This window comes from Pelophylax lessonae (assembly GCF_965119305.1).
Source record: "Pelophylax lessonae genome assembly, chromosome: 6".
NCBI lineage: Eukaryota > Metazoa > Chordata > Amphibia > Anura > Ranidae > Pelophylax > Pelophylax lessonae.
In genome coordinates, this window is record NC_138773.1 from 143908349 (window position 1) to 143928923 (window position 20575).

The 20575-nt window shown below is 43.2% G+C and overlaps 1 protein-coding gene across 3 annotated transcripts in view; it reads right to left on the minus strand.

Annotated features, from left to right (window-relative positions):
* VPS35L (VPS35 endosomal protein sorting factor like) overlaps positions 1-20575 on the minus strand; it is a 1473617-nt gene that overhangs the window by 1259199 nt on the left and 193843 nt on the right. The window lies entirely within an intron of this gene.

The window sequence follows — 20575 nt, forward strand, 5'->3', positions numbered from 1 at the left end:
TTTACACAAAGTGGTCAAATAAATGATATATTGCTCAAACATGCCATGGCTATATGTGAAATGACACCCCAAAATAAATTTCTCTGCTTCTCCTGAGTATGGGGATACCACACGTGTGAGACTTTTTGACAGTCTAGCTGTGTAAAGGACCCCTGAAAACCAATCACTGCCTTCAGCCTTTCTAAGGGAGTAAATTGTTGATACCACTCCTCACTACCTAATCACAGTTTCGGAGGCCATGAAATGCCAAGATAGCACAAACCCCCCCCCAAAAAAAAAAATTACTACTTTTCGGGAAAGTAAACATCCCAAGGTATTTCCTAAGAGGCATGGTGATTATTTTGCAGCTCTCATTTGTTTTTGAAAATGAAGAAAAGGAATTTTCAAAATTGTGACAAAAAGCAAGATCTGCAAAGACTCAAAATGCCTCTCAAATAGCTTAGGGTGTCTACTTTCCAAAAAGGGGTCATTGGGGGGGGGGGGGGGGGTTGTGCTATCTTGGCACTTCATGGCCTCCGAAACTGTGATAGGTAGTGAGGAGTGAAATCAACAATTTATGCCCTTAGAAAGCCTGAAGGCAGTTACTGGTTTTGGGGGCCCTGCATGCAGCTAGACTGCCAAAAAATCTCACACACGGAGAAGCAGAAGAATGTATTTTTGGGTGTAATTCCACATATACCATGGCATCTGTGCGCAATACATACATTTCTAAGACAACTTTGTGTAAAATTGTATTAATTTTTTTGTCATCAAACCCCTGTGACAAATAAATTAAATATTCAATGGGCTCAATACGCCTCTCAGAAAATTCCTTGGGGTGTCTACTTTTCAAAAAGGGGTAATTTTTTGGGGCGGGGGGGGTTGTACTGCCCTGCCATTTTAGCACTTCAAAAAATGAGATTGGCAGCAAAAAAAGAAAAGCTGCGTAAACTCCAGTATATACAACGTAGTTTTGTAGATGCTATAACCTTTGCACAAACCAATAAAAATACGCTTATTGAGATTTTTTTTTTATTAAAGACGTAGCTAAATACATTTTGGCCTAAATGTATAACAAAAATGTAGTTTAGTTTATTGGATATTTTTTTTTATAAGACAAAGTAGAAAATGTAATTTTTTCTCAAACTTTTCACAATTTTTTTGTTTATATTGCCAAGAATATAAAAGCGCAGAGGTGATCAAATACCACCAAAAGAAAGCTCTATTTTGTGGGGAAAAAAGCAGGTAAATTTAGTTTGGGTACAGCATTGCATGACTGCGCAATTGTCAGTTAAGGTCACAAAGTGCCAAATTGCAAAAAATGGCCTGGTCATAAAGGGGGCAAATCCTTCCTGGCCAGAAGTGGTAAAAAAAATAAAGATAGATAGATAGAACTATTAAGATGCTCACCAGAGTCCTCTTAGTTCATTGATGACTACAAGCAGTCAGTCGCAATGGATGTTGGTACCTGTAGTCTATTAATTCACAGATCGCTGTGAAGGAATGGTGCAGCCATGTGGGCAGAACTCCAAAGTGCCACGCTCTTTTCAAACCTGACAGCAGGGAGAAGATCGGGGGGAGGGCTACACTAGCAGGAACATATTACATGTTCCACCCTAAAGTGGGAGAAACATGTTCCCAAAGGTTAATTTTTCCTTTAACAGGCAGAGAGAATGAGAACGTGTATAATCCACCTAGCAATTGGAGTGAGACGTTCAAATAGGGAATCAGATTGCCTAAAAGGCAGTAGCTGAGACATATACCCTAACCATGCATACTATATCAAGGCTGTGGAGAGAAATGTCTCTGGGAAGTTTCTGCGCAGAACTTGGAAGGTCTTGGTTAAGGTGGAAGGAAGAGATCACCTTAGCGAGGAACTTGTCCTTGTGCAGCGCTAGGAACAACACAATACAGGATAAGGCCGCTAGCTCTCCGCTCAGAGGTGATATGAGCAAAGATGTCGGGAAAGTCCAGTGCGCAAATATGCCTGGAGATCTGCACATGTGCATACAGTTCATGGCCCGCTTCTTGTGTAGTAATCAGCATTGGCATTATTGGAAATACACTACTAGCCACAAGCTTTGATGGCAAGAGCCTTATTTAAAGCATCAAACAACAGAGAAGAGTTGCAGAGTAAGACCAGCTCCTGCCACCCCGTTCTGCAGGCTGCATCCTCATCTGCTGTTGTCGACCTTGGCTCATCTCCAGACTACCTTTTTTGCATGCTGTCTTAAAACCTCTGCTACCGGTTTGTTATAGACCCTGGCCTTTGCTTCTGAATTGGTGTCCATGTTGCCTGGCTGCTGCTGACTTGGTTTGTTCCTATGCCACCCTGCAGACCAGCTTCCCGGGCAGATCTAGTTCAACCATCTCTGATGCTCTGTTTCAGAGATGTATAAAGTACTCGAAACCCATACTTGAGTAAAAGTACAAGTGCTCGATCAAAAAGTGACTTGAGTAGAAGTGGAAGTGCTCGATCAAAAAGTGACTTGAGTAGAAGTACTAAAGTATTCAACATTTTTTGTACTTAAGTATTGCAAGTAGTTTTTTTTTTAATTTTGCTACTCAAGTACTGAAGGTAAAAGTACCAGTAGTTTTGGAAAAGAAAATTGCTACTCAAGTACTGAAAGTAAAAGTACAAGTACTGTGTTATGTAGTTATTAAAGAAAGAAGTCAAAAGTTTGAACATCATATTGTTTTTTATCATTTCAAACGCAGCATTTATACATACAGTAGCATTTATTTTCGTATGCGCTGATAATACACGTTTTGAGCTTCATGAAACCTGCCATCTACTGTTCTGGCAGTGGTAATTTTTATAATTGTAACGAGTAACTAAGCAGCACAAAAAAAAAATATCGGAGTAGAAGTATTGAAATCATTGCAAAAATGTAGTGAAGTAAAAGTGGAAGTAGGAGAAAAAAATTCTACTCCAGGAAAGTACAGATACCGCCTTTCGGTATTAAGTACAGTAGTGAAGTACCTGAAGTCCTGTCTCTTTGGCTGGTACTCCAAATCATATTGGTCACACAGGGATAACAACGGAAAGCTGACTCCGGATAGTGAAATAACGTTTAGCAATTTATTGCCCAATCAGTGGCTAAACATACTGGATAACAGGCACAAAATACGATGTATTGAAGGCCACTGATAACCCCTGTGCGGTTCCCCTGTGCGGTTTCCCGACATTTTCAACAGAAAAAAAAAAAAACGGAGGGACAAACACCAAAATTTTCATTGTCCGTCCTCAGCACGACTAATTTTCGCTTAATGTGTATGCAGTACACATTAAACGTCCGTGAAAAATCGGCTACGAAAGACCGCGCATGATCTGGAAGTTGCCGACAACCCGAATGTTTATCATAAAAAAAAAAAACCCACAGAAATGGATAATTCATATCTATAATCCTTGCACTATGAACTGAGCACCAATTCTCTCTCTATCCACACATTCAGCGTACAGGGGATATGTAAAATCTATACACCAATGTTGATATGTCAGCATACAGAAACCTACAGTGTTGTGTAGACTTTAGATATCCACTGTCTTTGTGTGTGTATAGCAAAATATTATTATTACATATATACATATACACACACACACACACACACACACACACACACACTGCAAAGATGTAGAACAAAAGAAGAAAAAACAAAAGCAATGTCACATCCACAAGATGGAACTCAAAGGCGTGGCCTCGGAGATCACACATATACGTACTTACATTACACTCTATGAACAAACGTCAACATAAAAAAAAAAGAAAAATCGGACGAGAAATTACATGAACTTTATGCACCGTCAACTAAAAACGGTAATGAACGCTGAGCAAGACAGAAAAAATCTGAAGATATTTAGTCCGATTTTCGTCAAGTGTGTACAAGCCTTTAGAGTCTCGAAAAGAGTACTGAGGCAGGGTGCTGTGAGGTTTTCAGAAGGTTATATGTAGTGCCCGGAAAGCCCCCCCCCCCCATCAGGCATGATTTGTATGCATTGCATAGAAAAGCAAAGAGACCCAGGGATGACATTATCAAGTCTAAAGTAAGGCATGTAATGAAAACCGTTTTTTTTTTTTATTATTATTATTAATATTATTTAATGTCATTAGCATGGTGAAAAGGAAAGGAGAGATAAAGTAATAAAAAATATAAATAGATTAAACTTTAACATTAAAGAAAACTATTGAAAATAAACCACCCGCGCCAAAAAAGGTTATCAATGTGAAATTTGTGTAAATAATTTATTAAAATAGTTATATGTGTTAAGGGGCAGCCGCTGTAGACAAAAACTAAAATGATAATAAGAATAGCATGCCTATTTCACGCTATCAACAGCGCTTGCACCATAATTATTAGTGAAAATAACAGTGTATATTGGACTAAATTAAACCTTACACACAAATATACAGCAAATATCTATTCAAAAAATACAATTCCTAAAGGAGGCAAAGAAAATATTGCTCATGCATAGCTATATCCCAATCGACATAAAACAGTGCACTAGTGACAGTCCAAATGATCCATAGAAAGGATACAGATGATCCGTGACTTTCAGGAAAGGAGGAAATAGTTAAACCATCTGCCAAATTTCTTCCCAGTAGGTGTTATATAGCAGCTCATGTAGCAACCCATGAGGCCAGAGAAGTATACAGATTGCCAACTCACCAGATGTAGTTGATCTCACTTGCTATATAGCAATAAGATCAATATAGGCGTGAACCTTGACTAGGGAGAGGTACTTCCAAACTGATCCTCCTGTCTCTTTGGCTGGTACTCCAAAACATATTGGTCACACAGGGATAACAACGGAAAGCTGACTCCGGATAGTGAAATAACGTTTAGCAATTTATTGCCCAATCAGTGGCTAAACATACTGGATAACAGGCACAAAATACGATGTATTGAAGGCCACTGTTCACCCCTGTGCGGTTTCCCGCATGTATACTGGGGATCAGAGTTCCAAACTTACGCGTTTCATCATCAAGTAGACATCTTCAGAGATTGGAAATCACGCTGTGCGCTCTTATACCCCTTCACCCTGCCTTCATGTCCACCCCACATTATTTACAATTGGAGAGAAACAAGTGGATATCATAACACCAATGGTATAATCGGTTAGGCGTGTAATACATAGTAAACCCAATGTCCAGCTAATGCCTCTATTCAAAAATTGTATAAAAATTGTATATATTATGAACAAAATTACCTTAAAATAAAATAAAAATTGTTAGAAATTAAAAATAAAAAAAGGAAAATGCAATTAAAAAATGTGTTTTATAAAATTACCTTTAACCGCTTTACCACTGGTCACTGTGCTGCTACTGCTACTCATTATCGTCTGGCGACGTAGGTCTACGTCACCAGACATTCCCCTCTCTCGTCGGAAAAGTAGACACCCAAAGCTATTTGCTGAGAGGCATATGGAGTCCATGGAGTATTTTATATTTTACCGTAAGTTTCGGGAAGGTGAGAATTAGTTTTTTTTTTGTTTTGTTTTTTACAGAAAGTTGTCACTAAGTGCCGGTTCACATTTGTGCGTCTTGCGAGATCGCATGTAATTCGGAGCGCACTGCTCCTTCATTACATGCGATATCATGTGCGGATGCGAATTCAGCCATACACTTTGTATGGCTGAATTTGCACTGTATCAGCACCAAAGACGCACAGGACCCTTTTTTTCAGCCGCATCAGGATCGGATCGCACAGTGGTTCACACTTGTGCGATCCGATCCTGTGCGAACTGTCAGATCGCACTGCGATATGCGATCAAACTGGGGGTGTCGTTAACATTTAATTGACACCCCCTGCGTATCGCATATGGCAGTGTGAATTCGCAGCCTTCCTGCATCGCACAAGTGTGAACCAGCACTAAATGATATATTGCTCACGCATGCCATAGGTTTATGTGAAATGACACCCCAAAATACATTCTGCTGCTTCTCCTGAGTACAGGGATACCACATGTGTGAGACTTTTTGGGAGCCTAGCTGTGTACGGGCCCCCGAAAACCAATCCCCATCTTCAAGTTTTCTGATGGCGTAAATTGCTTATTTTACCTCTGCACTACCTGTCACAGTTTCAGAGGCCCTGAAATTTCAAGACAGCACAAAAACCCCCCCAAATTACCCCATTTTGCAAAGTAGCCACTCTAAGCTATTTGCTGAGAGGCATGATGAGTCCATGGAATATTTTATATTTAGCCACAAGTTTCGGGAAAATTATTATTTCTTTTTACACAAAGTTGTCACTAAATGATATATTGCTCACACATGCCATGGGGTATATGTGAAATGACACCCCAAAATACATTCTGCTGCTTCTCCTGAGTACAGGAATACCACATGTGTGAGACTTTTTAGGAGCCTAGCTGTGTATGGGACCCCGAAAACCAAACCCCATCTTCAGGTTCTCTAATGGCGTAAACTGCTTATTTTACCTCTGCACGACCTGTCACAGTTTCAGAGGCTCTGACATTTCAAGATAGCACAAACCCCCCCCCCCCCCCCCCACCCAAATTACCCCATTTTGCACAGTAGACACTCCAAGCTATTAGCTGAGAGGCATGATGAGTCCATGGAATAGTTTATATTTTGCCAAAAGTTCCGGGAAAATTATTATTTTTTTACACAAAGTTGTCAGTAAATGATAAATTGCTCACACATGCCATGGGGTATATGTGTAATGACACCCCAAAATCATTTTTTTTTGGCAGTCTAGCCATGTACAGGACCCCGAAAACCAATCCGCACCTACTGGCTTTCTAAGGGCGTAAATTGTTGATCTCACTTCTTACTACCTATCACATCTTGAAGGCCATGAAATGCCAAGATGGTACAAAACCCCCCCAAATGACCCCATTTTGCAAAGTAGACACTCCAATCTATTTGTTGAGAGGCATGGTGAGTATTTTGCAGCTCTCATTTTTTTTGGAAAATGAAGAAAAAACAGGAAAATGCATTCTTTTTCTCTTTTTTCAATTTCCAAAACTGTGAGACAAAAAGTGAGATCTGCAAAACACTCAACATGCCTCTCTGCAAATAGCTTAGGGTGTCTACTTTCCGAAAATGGGTCATTTGGGGGGGGGGGGGGCGGGGGTTTGTGCTGTCTTGGCATTTCATGGCCTCCGAAACTGTGATAGGTAGTCAGGAGTGAAATCAACAATTTACGCCCTTGGAAAGCCTGAAAGTGGGGATTGGATTTCAGGGTCCTGTACTCGGCTAGACTGCAAAAAAGTCTCACACATGGGGTATCCCTGTACTCAGGAGAAGCAGCAGAATGTATTTTGGGGGGTCATTTCACATATACTAATGGCATGTGTGAGCAATATATCATTTACTGACAACTTTGTGTAAAAACAAAAAATATATCGGGGGGGGGGGGTGGAGTAATGGCTGAGTGAGGACGCTCTGCAGGTGAGCTCCGATCTGTCTCCTACCCAGCAGCTCAGCCCAAACCCAGCAGCCCAGGGAGACAACGGCACAGCGGGATAGCGTGGAGACACAAGCAACACTACGATACCGAGATACTAAGACACAGAGCTCCGGGGCTCGAGTGTGCCTTAATCCTGGACACTGACAGAGTGGATTATGAGAGGATTATGAGAGCTGGAAAACCGAAAAGAGGAAGAGGGACCGCAAGGATTACACGCTCAGTAGCAGCTGTGGCAGCAGCAAAAGAGATCAGTTGGTTTTTCCAGCAAGCCAATTCACTGCCTATGATGTCTATGCCCTCGGCTGCGGCATCGGCGGAGATACACTCCCCTCTGGATACCTCCTTGACAAACACCCCTGACTTATCCGTGCTGACCTCGGGGGGAGCGCTAGTGGTGACAGATACTGAAGTGCCCGAAGGGGATCAAGAGGGATTCGGCATGCTCCCTAAATCCGCTTCCCAGAGACAGACTCTCTCATCAGCAGATCCGGAGATTTGAACGCTACTGCTGGCGCTCCCGACTAGGGCGGATATAGAGTCAATGATGGGGCAGATGGAAGAAAACCTTTGAAAAGAACTGCAGGAGCACACCAAAGAGGTTCGCTCAATATCTAGTAGAGTGTCAGCAGGGGAGACCGCTACTGCAACTATGGAGGTACGAGTGAAGGCATTAGAATCAGCCCAGAGAGCTCAGGCAAGTTCATCTATAGACCTACAATTGCATCTAGAGAGTATGGAGGATCGGAGTAGGCGCAATAACTTGCGGCTTCGCAGGCTGCCAGAAGCTATTGAAGAAGAGGATTTAACAGCAACCGTGACTGCTATTTTTTACCAAATTGCAGGCACTAATATCCCTGAAGTAGTGCGGATTGATCGAATTCATCGAGCGTCAGGCCTACGATCACTTGACCCTAACAGACCACGAGACGTAATATGTAGGATCCATCATTATCCGCACAGAGAAAGTATAGCTCGGAAAGCATGGGAATTAGGAGATATCAACTTTAAAGGGAGCCACTTTGAAGAAACTCCCTGATTTATCGTGGGCGACACTGCAGAGGAGAGGAATGCTCAAACCACTACTGGAAAGAGCCCGAGCACAGGACGCCTCATACCGCTGGGGATACCCGTTTTCGGTAACATTTCAGAGAGAACGCCGAATCTGCACCATGAGATCCCGAGAGGACCTCCCGGCGGTCTTTTCCTTTCTAGAAGCCCCTACATTTGAGGTGCCTGATTGGTTAATTTTCCTCCCTCGCTTTTCAGGAGGTAATGTTATGACAAAGAAAGGTAAAGCCCGGAGGGACCCCAAAGAAGATGGCAACGAAACAGGGTGATGAAGATGAACGGAATCGTTGGTGTGGGTTTGTTCTTTTTGCTTTTGTTTTACTTTGCTGGGTTAAATACTTTTCTTTTTTTGACGTGGTTCTTCCTTCCCTTTGTCTCACCAGTACCTTCGTAAGATGGTCAACTGATTTTTTGATAAAGGGGAAAGAAAAGGAATAAGGAAAGTGAAAGAGAAGGAAGGGGAATGAGAAAGGAGACCCTTTTCCTTTTTTTTTTTTTTTCTTCTCTCTTCCTTCCTTCCTTCTCGGTCGCTGTTTTTTTTTCCCATATGACCTTTGGATGGACTTCTTATGGACTCTATGGTTCCTATATATGGTCTTTATGTGGATAGGAGTATAGAATATAGAATTAAAGCAGGTATAAATGATAAAGGATATAGGGATATAATAGGTATTAATAGGATTGAAAGGAATGTAATGAAATGAAGGGCCCGCATTATGTAAGTAAATATCAATGGGGGAACGCATAGAGTCACATAGGGGCAACAGGGGAGGATTAAAGTCTTAATCGCAGAAATCTTTGTGTTGAATTGGGGCAGGCGACATTATGTTACAGGTGCCATAAGATCCCTGTGTTAGTGAGGATAGGGGGAGATGTAGATTTTCCCTCCTGCCTTCACTTAACATATAGGGGGTATACAGGGAGTAATGATGTTTAATGTATAATGGTAGCGAATGTTTGCACTGTCAATTATAGTATAAAGTATGATTTCATTTACGGTATAAATAGCACTAGATGTGAACTTTGCCGGTGGGACGGATATATATATATATATATATATATATATATATATATATATATATATATATATATATATATATATATATATATATATATATAATGGATTTTTGTAAAATCTTACCGTAAAATCCTTTTCTCTTAAGCTCATTGACAGACATAGTCCTCGTTGATTCAACACACTCGGGTTATGCTGCCCTCTACAGGAGTAGGACTAGACAGGAAAAAAAAAACGTTCTGGGCACACCCTAGGGGCAGTCCCAGAGGGTATATCCTCTCACTTCCTGCTCTAGCAAATCAGTTATGTCACAAAGCAGTGTTTAGAGAATTTAACCCAACCCAACTCAAAAACAGAGGGGCGGGTACTACGTCTGTCAATGAGCTTAAGAGAAAAGGATTTTACGGTAAGATTTTACAAAAATCCATTTTTCTCTGTCGCTCATTGACAGACGTAGTCCTCGTTGATTCAACACACTTGGGACGTCCCAAAGCAGTACCACAAATGAGGGGTGGGAAAATGGAAAACAAATCCATCTAGAAGGCCCAACCGGTGCCAACTAGAAGTTTCCAATGCTCATCAATTAAAGATGAGATTCAACAGAAAACAACCCTCGAGGTAGACCACCGGTCTCCTCAAATTGCGGCCTGCAAACCTTGCGGCCAAATGAGGCATCCACCGATGCCATCACCTAAATCTTATAAAATTTTGTAAAGGTATGTACCGACGACCAGGTGGCCGCCTTACATACCTGGACCACTGATGCCTGATGGCGGAAGGCCCAGGAGTACTGAGCGCTCGAGTGAAGTGCGCCCTAACAGGGAACGGAGGATTCCGACCCTTACTAGAATAAGCCTGTGCCACCGTCTGTCTAATCCATTTGGAGATAGTCGCGGCAGATGCAGGCAACCCCTTTCTGGGTCCATCCGTGATCACAAAAAGTGAATCCGTCTTACGGAATGATTCCGTAGCCTTCAGGTATACCGATTGCCCGAACCACATCCAAGGAATGCAACGCATGTTCCTGATGATGATTGGGCTGAGGACATAAGGAAGGTAGTACAATATCTTCATTCAGATGAAAGTCTGAAACCACCTTTGGAAGAAAGGATGGCTTAGGATGAAGAACTACCTTATCCCTATGAATCACTAAGTATGGGGACTGGCATGACAATGCAGCCAGTTCTGACACCCTGCGTGCAGAAGTGATAGCCACTAAGAAGGCCACCTTCTGGAATAAAGTAAACAAGGGAATCTCCCTGATGCTTTCAAAAGGAGGTTTCTTCAGAACCGACAACCAAATTAAAATCCCAGGGCGATAAGGGCGCGCGGACTGGTGGAGCCAGGTGCCGCACTCCCTGGATGAAATTCCGCACCAAGGACTTAATAGCCAAAGGCTTCTGAAAGAAGATTGCTAATGCTGAAACCTGACCCTTGATGGTGCTCAAGGCTAGTTTCTGCTCAACCCCCTTTCGCAGAAAGGCCAATATGCGGGTCACCGAATAGGTACGTGGAGGAATTTCTAAAGATTCGCACCACGCGATATACGTCTTCCATGTGCGATAATAGACCTTGCTGGAAGTCGCTTTCCCTGCTTTAATTAGCGTAGGAATAACTGAAGCTGACAACCCTCTGTCCTTCAGTACCTGGGTCTCAATGGCCAGGCCATTAAACCCAGCGATTGTAAAGCACAATGGAAGATCGGTCCTTGAGACCGCAGACACTCCCTGAGAAGAAGTTCCCAAGGAACGTTCGCGACTAGTATGTCCAAGTCGGCCGGACCGGCTTGACGAGGCTAGCCTAGAATTTCCAGGACAACTGGAGTTCCCTCCATCTCCATCCTGCGGAGAAATCTCAGCAGCAATCTGAGATGAGGGAATCCCTTTAATAGCTGACACTGCCTTACAGGCCGTTCAGCGCGTCTGCTGCGTCCACTGGAGCATCGTGGGCGCGCGTTACCAATCTCCGCGCCTTCGGGATGCTGTGAAGAAGGAACAGATGGTGAAATCCTCGGTGAATGACTTACGTCATCACCCTGATATTGCCTGACTGATCCGAACCAGGCTGCCCTAGAGCTATGTGGCCCTGGCAATTCGACAAAGTCTGATCGTTCTCTGTTCCCACACATTCTTTAGACACCTGATTCCTATCACGAGTGGTGATTTCTCCCGGTTAAACATTAGAGACCGAAGTCAACCGGCTAGAGGCTCCTTGGTCTGTCCGTTCAACCGGATCCGATTCTTGTGGGGAACTGATGCTAATCTTTGGAAAAGGTAAAGAAAATGATCTGTTCAGGGAACGGTAACTACCGCTCCCTGTAGTACTTACGCTGACCCAGCATTTTAACCACAGCACACGTCTGAGGATTACCGCTGACATAGATGCATGCCCTAATAGGGGGGTAGCATCCAAGGCTGCGTCACAGACAACCTGTAGTCCTTATATAATCTGTTCCATCTAAACAGATGTTGCCTGGGGGATACCTTTCCCCTTCAGGTCCTGGCGCACCAATCTCGCCCATTCCGTAAATGTCTGAGAACTAGATCAAATGACAATAATTGGTCTAAAGGCTGATCCTATCAGAGAAAGATAGTGCGGGACTCCGCTTCTACCTTCCGATCCACCGAATTCTTAAAGGACGAAGCGTCCTCCACCGAAAAAAACCGTAGCTTTATTCAGTCTGGAAATAGGTGGATCCACCACTGGTGATACCGTCCATTTCTTAATGAGGGATTCCTCAAACGGATAGCGTCTAGTAATGCTCTTGGAACTAGTAAAGGTACGCTTAGAATGATCCCATACCTCTTTAATCTTTTTACCCAAACACTTGGGTAAAGAAAAAACCTTCACCGTCCTGGTGGGTCTGCTAGTACCAAAGGGAAATTCCTTTTTATTTGCCTCTGCCGGAAAAACCTCAAGTCTTAAGGTTTCCCGAACATCACAACTAGTGCGTCCACCAATGCTTCTTCCTGATTTATGGCGGAAGCATGAACGTTCTCCTCACTGTCTGAGGGAACCTTACCTGAGATAACAGCCCCTGCAGAGGGGCCTGCAGCTGCAATAACCATCTCAGCATCTGAATCTGAAATCTCAGACGATATAGGGGTAGGCGGGGGTCGCTTTCTTGACCCCCGTTCCTGACAGGCCGGCTCAACCCGAGCCACCAAAGACTTCAAAACTGCTGTGAATGCATCCATACTCTGTGCACTGGCGGGTCCCGCGGCCCCCCCGAGGGAAACCGGTGGGGGTACCTGTGTGGCAGGGTCCATGATAATTCCAGATACTGCCCGGAAAAATCAATTTGCCCAAAAAAAAAATAAAACTTTTTTTTTTTTTTTTTTCAGACCCCCAGCGCCACAAAGCCCCTCAGTGTTGCCTGCTTAGGGACCCCTATAGAGCGAGAGAGAGAGAGAGAGACCCCAAAGCTCACCACTTACTGCTCAGAGTTTCAGCATTGTCTAGAACAGACAGGAAGTCTTTTGGCTGGCTTCCCGGGAAGAAAGGAGGCGGCTCCACCCCTCTGCACGCCTTCCGGCGCCTCCCCTAGCTCCACGAGGTGTTTGAGTCACCTCAAACATGGCCGCCCCCATGCTGGAGACACGAGGCTACGCCAAAATGGCGGCCTCGTGCGAACTACCAGACAATAGCGGTGGCCTGCACAGAATAGCGGCATGTCTGCAGAAGGATCTCGGCCTCACAACCCTTCACCCTCATGGTGGTCAGCGTGGTCGGCGGTACCGGACCCTGGCGGGCCGTATGCGGTCCGTGGCCGTCGGGAGGCATCTGCTTAGCTGGAGGAATTATCTGGAATGCAGTATACATATCTAGACATCGCCCTGTGGCTTCTGACAGGTAGGATACTTTATACTATCACAGTAAAGTTCTAGTACTGCCACTGACTTCATCATTTTAACATCTTTGCAATTAGATTGTCAGCTCCCAAACCAAGCCTCCTGGCTTTTTGTTCACAAAAATCACACTCAAACAGGGGGATCTGTGACATGTTATAGGATAGAGGGAAGACCCATCCTTACCATTACAGCGAGGGGCCCGCGTTCACCACAAGATCCGTCAGGGGGAAAGGGGGAACATACTACTCACCATACCGGAACCAGGCGGGCGCCAACTCCTGACAGTACCCCTCTCCCCAGAGGTGGGAGGGCTGTCGACCAGTACGGACGCCGTGACTCATGGTCTTAGGCGTTTCGGCGAGACGTTTAACTCGCAGGGTCAGTCCCCGTCCAGTGGGACTATGTCGCGGCCGACCCAGCGCGGAGCTATGGCCTGCACGCGCTCGTAGGCTGAACTGGGGTGACCACTGGATCTCAACATCCAGCCCGTCGCCCAGTTCAGCTTTCTTGCTTGAAGATCTCACAGGAACACTGGAGAAAAAAAGCTGTCTAAAAAATCTTTTCTAAGAAAAAAATCCTGCCAGGACCGAAGATCCCAGCAAGGTATCTAGGTCCTTACTCCTAACTAGACAGAAAAAAACTGATTTGCTAGAGCAGGAAGTGAGAGGATATACCCTCTGGGACTGCCCCTAGGGTGTCGCCAGAACGTTTTCTTTCCTGTCTAGTCCTACTCCTGTAGAGGGCAGCATAACCCGAGTGTGTTGAATCAACGAGGACTACGTCTGTCAATGAGTGACAGAGAAATATATATATATATATATATATATATATATATATATGCCCATGTTCGTCTATTTGCACTCGTATTAGGGGGTGATTGCTTGTGGGGACGAGTGTGGCAAGGGGGGGGGAGGATTGTTTGAATAGTTTTCCTTTTCTTATTTATTTTTGAACATCAGGAAGGAGGGGGGAATATTTGGGAAATTACACCCCCTATCCCTGTAGTACTGTCCTATTATGCTCAGTATAGGCAAATGGGAAGGGGGGAAAATGGATGGGGGAAGAAATAATTTGTATAGGGGATTATATATTAATGCTGGAGAGGGATGGGAGGGGGGAGCCGCCTCTGACGGCCATTTTCTTTCCATACCCCCACATAGGACAGTACGCAGAGGGGTTGGGGACGTTTGGTCGCAGCGCACAGTGCACATTAGTGCTGACACTGTAGGGGGGATTAGTGTTAATTTTGGGGAGTTTGTTTTTTTTCCCCCACTTTGGTGCCTACCATGGAGGAGATTAGGGTGCTATCACTGAATACTAAGGGACTTAACCAACCAGAGAAAAGACGTATGCTATGGGAGGACTTGAGACGCATGAAAGTGGATATAGCTTTGATCCAAGAGACTCATTTTAGAACTAATAAATTCCCAATTTTACAGTCCAGACACTTTCCCTATGTGTACCACTCTACTAATGAGGAATCTAAGTCTAGAGGAGCACCTATTCTTATTACAGACAGGTTACTCTGGACGTATCGAGACTCTATCGTGGACCCTAGAGGTCGTTTTGTCTTTGTAAAAGGCCTGGGGTAGGGGAAGCTCGGGTTACAGTGGTGTCCCTATATGCACCAAACTATCAGCAAGATTTGTATCTATCTCAAACATTGGATAAATTGGCAGATTTTGTTGAGGGACAATTGATAGTGGGTGGAGACTTAAACATCTCGTTGGTCCCCTCGATGGATGTCTCTTCGGGATCATCCACGATGGCTCCTAGGGTACATAAGGAAGTGTCACGCGCCCTTAAGCGAGCGCAACTAATAGATGTGTGGCGGCTCTTTCATCCTTCGGAACGGGATTTTACTTTTTTTTCTCACCACCACACCAGGTCTATTCTAGACTGGATTATTTCTTGATTCCACATGCACAACTCCACTCAGTGATTGGCTCTTCAATAGGCAATATCACTTGGTCAGACCACGCCCCAGTGATTAACTACTCCCTGGGGAGGATGTCATCAAACTCCTCAAAGGTGTGGAAACTGAATGAAAGTATATTACAGAGTCCTGGGGTGTTAGCAGAAGTAACAGAGGCCCTTAGGGAGTATTTCAGAATTAATGATACGGACGATTGTAATACTGGTCTACTATGGGAAGCCCACAAACCCGTTATACGTGGCATATTGATCAAACATGGGGCACGTATTAAACGGGAGAGAGAGAGCACTCTCCAGTCGCTGTTGGCACGGTTACAAAAGGTGGAAGCGTGTCAAACATGCTCAAACACCAAATAATATGCAGGAGCTGGTTACTACCCGTCGGCAGATTACGGATATACTCCATGATAGAGCAAAAAAGGCTATTCAAAGAGGAAGGAAAATAGGATATGAGGTGGGAGATAAATGCGGGAGGGAAGGCATTAGCAAATGCAGTACGTGATCTCAGGACTTCATCATATATCACGCAGGTTAAGAATAAGCAGGGTAAGAAATTAGTGATGCCTACTCAGATGACGCAGGTTTTTCGAGAGTTCTTTAATGATCTATACAATCTCCCAGTTTCTCCCCCGGACTTGGTCCAGATGAGGGAATATATTTCGAACTCAGGGATGCCACAGCTATCCTTAGAGGTGGTGAAAAAACTTAAGGCACCCATAACACAATCCAAAATTTTTCAGATTACTAAATCGATGAAACCAGGCAATGGGCCGGATGGGCTCACTCAGTTTTATTACACTTCTTTTTTTTCAGAATTAGGCCCATACTTAGAAAAGCACTTTAATACTGCTAGAGAAGGACCGGTCTTTCTTAAAGAGACTTTGAAAGCACATATCACTTTAATCCATAAGGAGGATGAGGATCCAGCAGATTGCAGTAGTTATAGACCGACTTCCCTTTTAAATTTTGATTTAAAAATGTTTACAAAGCTATTGGCAGCACGATTGTCCCAATACGTACAGCCGCTGATACATTTAGACCAAGTCGGGTTTATACCTAATAGAGAGGCTAGGGACAATACAATCAAGGTGCTCAATCTAATTCATGTTGCTTTTAAAGGCTGTAAGCCGGGAATTTTTTTAAGTACGGATGCCGAGAAGGCGTTTGATCGTGTTAACTGGAACTTTATTGCTGCAGTACTGAAGCATGTGGGCTTGGGAGACAACATGTGTAATTGGATTTCGGCAACCTACTCTATGCCATCTGCACAGGTTAAGGTGAACAGTTTCCTTTCCGATCCTTTGCTTATTAGTAATGGGACACGCCAGGGTTGTCCTTTGTCCCCCCTTTTATTTGCGTTGGCTTTAGAACCTTTTCTGTGTACAATACGTAGACATTCGGATATTTGGGGTATTCCGGTTGGCGGGGTGCAACACAAAATCTCGGCATATGCAGAAGATCTGCTGTTTTCGTTAGCCAACCCAATGATATCATTACCAAGCTTGTTGCAGGAATTTGACACATATGGGAAATTCTCGAAGTTTAAAATTAATTTTGCCAAGTCAGTGGTGATGGGAGTGCATTTAACTTTATCTATGAGACAGTCGATTCAAAAGAATATTCAATTTAAATGGCCGGAGCAAGCAATACATTATCTAGGAACTAATATACCACCTAAACTGAGTCAACTGTTTACTTTAAACTTTCCTCCACTTATGGCCCTGACGCGGACAGGTGTAACCTACTCAAAATGTGAATTCTTCCAAAGTTCTTTTATTTATTTCAAACTCTACCGTTCCAGATTCCATTGAAGTTTTTTTAACCAGGTAAATACCCTATTTTTAAAGTTTATCTGGCCACATGGGAAACCACGGATATCAAAAAATTGGTTGAGCCTGCCGAAGAGAATGGGAGGGATCACTCTACCAGATATTAGGAAGTACTATCAAGCCATCCATCTAGGTAGAGTGGTAGACTGGGGCTGCCATTTCAATACCAAATTATCAGTCCAGATAGAACAAGCACAGACCCTTGTGGCTTTGAGTAGGGCCCCCAGGATGTGTAGGGAATGCCCTTCGGCGTTAAAGGCACATCCTCTGATAGTCGCGACACTGAGATCGTGTGAGGTAATTCGACTAAAACAGAGGCTATTCTCAAAGGATTCTCCACTCTACCCAATCTTAGGTAACCCTAAATTTGAGCCAGGACTAACATCTAGTCACTTTTTGAATTTGCGTAGAACTGGTATTTTCCAGGGAACACATTTTCTGATAGAGGATCGATGGCCTGCGTTATCAGAGCTGACAGAGGCACAGGGTCCCTATGCTCTAGCATTATGGCAGGCTTTACAACTGCGTTATTTTTTAAGTTCGCTCTTGCTACCAAGTACTTATATCCGACCACTTACGGATTTTGAGGATTACTGCACTAGACAAGGCCAGAAGAAGGGCACTTTATCTTATATGTATGGCCTACTTGTTATTCCTCAGATTCAACCGGTTTTACCTTGGGTCCGTAAGTGGGAGATCGACATGAGTAGAACATTCTCGCCAGCCCAAATTAAGAAGATGCTTCTTAAGTCTTCCAGGTGTACTAAATTGCAGGAACCAAGCTATAAGATTTTGTCAAGATGGTACTATACACCAGCCAAACTGCACAAATACTACCCGGAAGTTTCAGAGTGTTGTTGGCGTTGCAACGGTGCAGAGGGAACTATGGTCCATATCTTTTGGGCTTGTCCCCGATTAACACATTACTGGTCGGAAGTCCATAGGATTACTCAGAAACGTACTGAACATATGATCCCAAATGACCCAGCCCTCTTCTTATTAAATATGTCGGACCTTCCTGTATCAGGTGTTTCAGAAAGGCATTATTGGCCATCTCCTCAGTGCAGCTAGGGCCTGCATACCCTTAAAATGGAAGCAGAAGTCCCCTCCTACGGTTTCGAGTTGGGTGAGCAAAGTAGAAGCAATCAGGAAGATGGAGGAGTTAGTATGGGCATCTAAACATAAGCATGAGAAATGTACTTTATTATGGGGAGGTTGGGATGGGTTTATGACATCTGAGGAAGGAGCCTTATTACTTAATGGTTAGTAGAGTGCATGGCTGGGAGACCAGTCCTCTCCATGGTGACCTCGAAGTGGGACTTTTGAGGCAGGATGGGGTTCACCCCCCTTTTTTTTTCACAGGTAGGGGGGAGGGGGGTTTATTGCAGGTATGGTATAGCTTGTTTTAATCTACTGTTGAAGATAAATACGAAGGTGTTGGTAACTGTTTCTGTGTTGCTGGAATGTGTTTTTTTTTCTTTGTTGGCCATTTGTAATACAGTGTTGGTAATTTCCAGCAATGATAAAATAAAAAAAGATTAAATACAAAAATATATATATATCCCGGAACTTGTGGCAAAATATTAAATATTCCATGGACTCACGATGCCTCTCAGCAAATAGCTTGAGGTGTCTACTTTCCAAAATGGGGTCATTTGGGGGGTTTTGTGCTATCTTGGAATTTTAGGGCCTCCGAAACTGTGACAGGTAGTGCAGAGGTGAAATACACAATTTACGCCATTAGAAAACCTGAGAGTGTTGATTGGTTTTCGGGGTCCTGTACACAGCTAGGCTCCCAAAAAGTCTCACATGTGGTATCCCTGTACTCAGGGGGAAGCAGCAGAATGTATTTCGGGGTGTCATTCCACATATACCCATGGCATGTGTGAGCAATTTATCTTTTAGTGACAACTTTGTGTTAAAAAAAATAAAATAAAATAATAAAATGTAATTTTCCCGAAACTTGTGGCAAAATATAAAATATTCCATGGACTCACCATGCCTCTCAGCAAATAGCTTGGGGTGTCTACTTTACAAAATGAGGTCGTTTGGGGGGGTTTTGTGCTTTCTTCAAATTTCAAGGCCTCCAAAACTGTGATGGGTAGTGAGGAGTAAAATCAAAAATTTACGCCATTAGAAAACCTGAAGATGGTGATTGATTTTCGGGGTCCCGTACACAGCTAGGCTCCCAAAAAGTCTCACACATGGGGTATCCCCATACTCAGGAGAAGCGGCAGAATGTTTTTTGGGGTGTCATTCCACATATACCCATGTCATGAGTGAGAAATGTATCTTTTAGTGACAACTTTGTGTTAAAAAAGAAAAAAATTGTAATTTTACCCAAATTTGTGGCAAAATATAAAATATTCCATGGACTCACAATGCCTCTCAACAAATAGCTTAGGGTGTTTACTTTAACAAATTGGGGTCATTTAGGGGGGGTTGTGGTATCTTGACATTTCAGGGCCTCCTAAACCGTTCTAGGTAGTGAGAAAATGCAATGAAAAATGTACGCCCTTTGAAATGCTGATGGTGGGGATTGGTTTTCGGGGTCCAGTAAACAGCTAGGCTCCCATAAAGTCTCACATATGTGGTATCCCTGTACTCAGGAGAAGCAGCAGAATGTATTTTGGGGTGTCTTTTCACATATACCCATGGCATGTGTGAGCAATATATCTTTTCAATGTCAACTTTGTGTAAAAAAAAATTTTTTTTTTTTTTAGTCATTTTTCAAACACCTGTGACAAAAAAATTAAATATTCAATGAGCTCAACATGCCTCTCAGGACATTCCTTAGGATGTTTACTTTCGAAAAAGTGGTAATTTGGGGGGGGGGGGGGGTTTGTACTGCCCTGCCATTTTAGCACTTCATGAAATGAGATAGGCAGTCAGAAATTAAAGCTGCGTAAATTCCAGTATTTACACGATAGTTTGTAGACGCTGTAACTTTTGCGCAAACCAATAAAAATGCGCTCATTGAGATTTTTTTTGTCATGTAGCTAAACACATTTTGGCCAAAATATATGACATAAATTGAGTATATTGGATATTTTTTAAAAGACAATGTTTAAAATGTAATTTTTTCTCAAAATTTTTTATTAATATCGCAAAAAATAAAAAGCGCAGAGGTGATCAAATACCAACAAAAGAAAGCTCTGTTTGTGGGAAAAAAAGGACGTAAATTTAGTTTAGGTAGAGCATTGCATGACCGCGCAATTGTCAGTTAAAATCACGCAGTGCCAAGTTGAAAAAAAGGAGTCTGGTCTTTGAGCAGGAAAATCCTCCGGGGCTTAAGTGGTTAACTGTATATTTGTGTGTAAGGTTTCATTTAGACCAATATACCCTGTTATTTTCACTAATATTTATGGTGCAAGCGCTCTTGGTAGAGTGAAATAGGCATGCTATTCTTATTATCTTACAAACACCCCTCTAAACCTCCCAAACAATTTCTTACGACAGTTCTT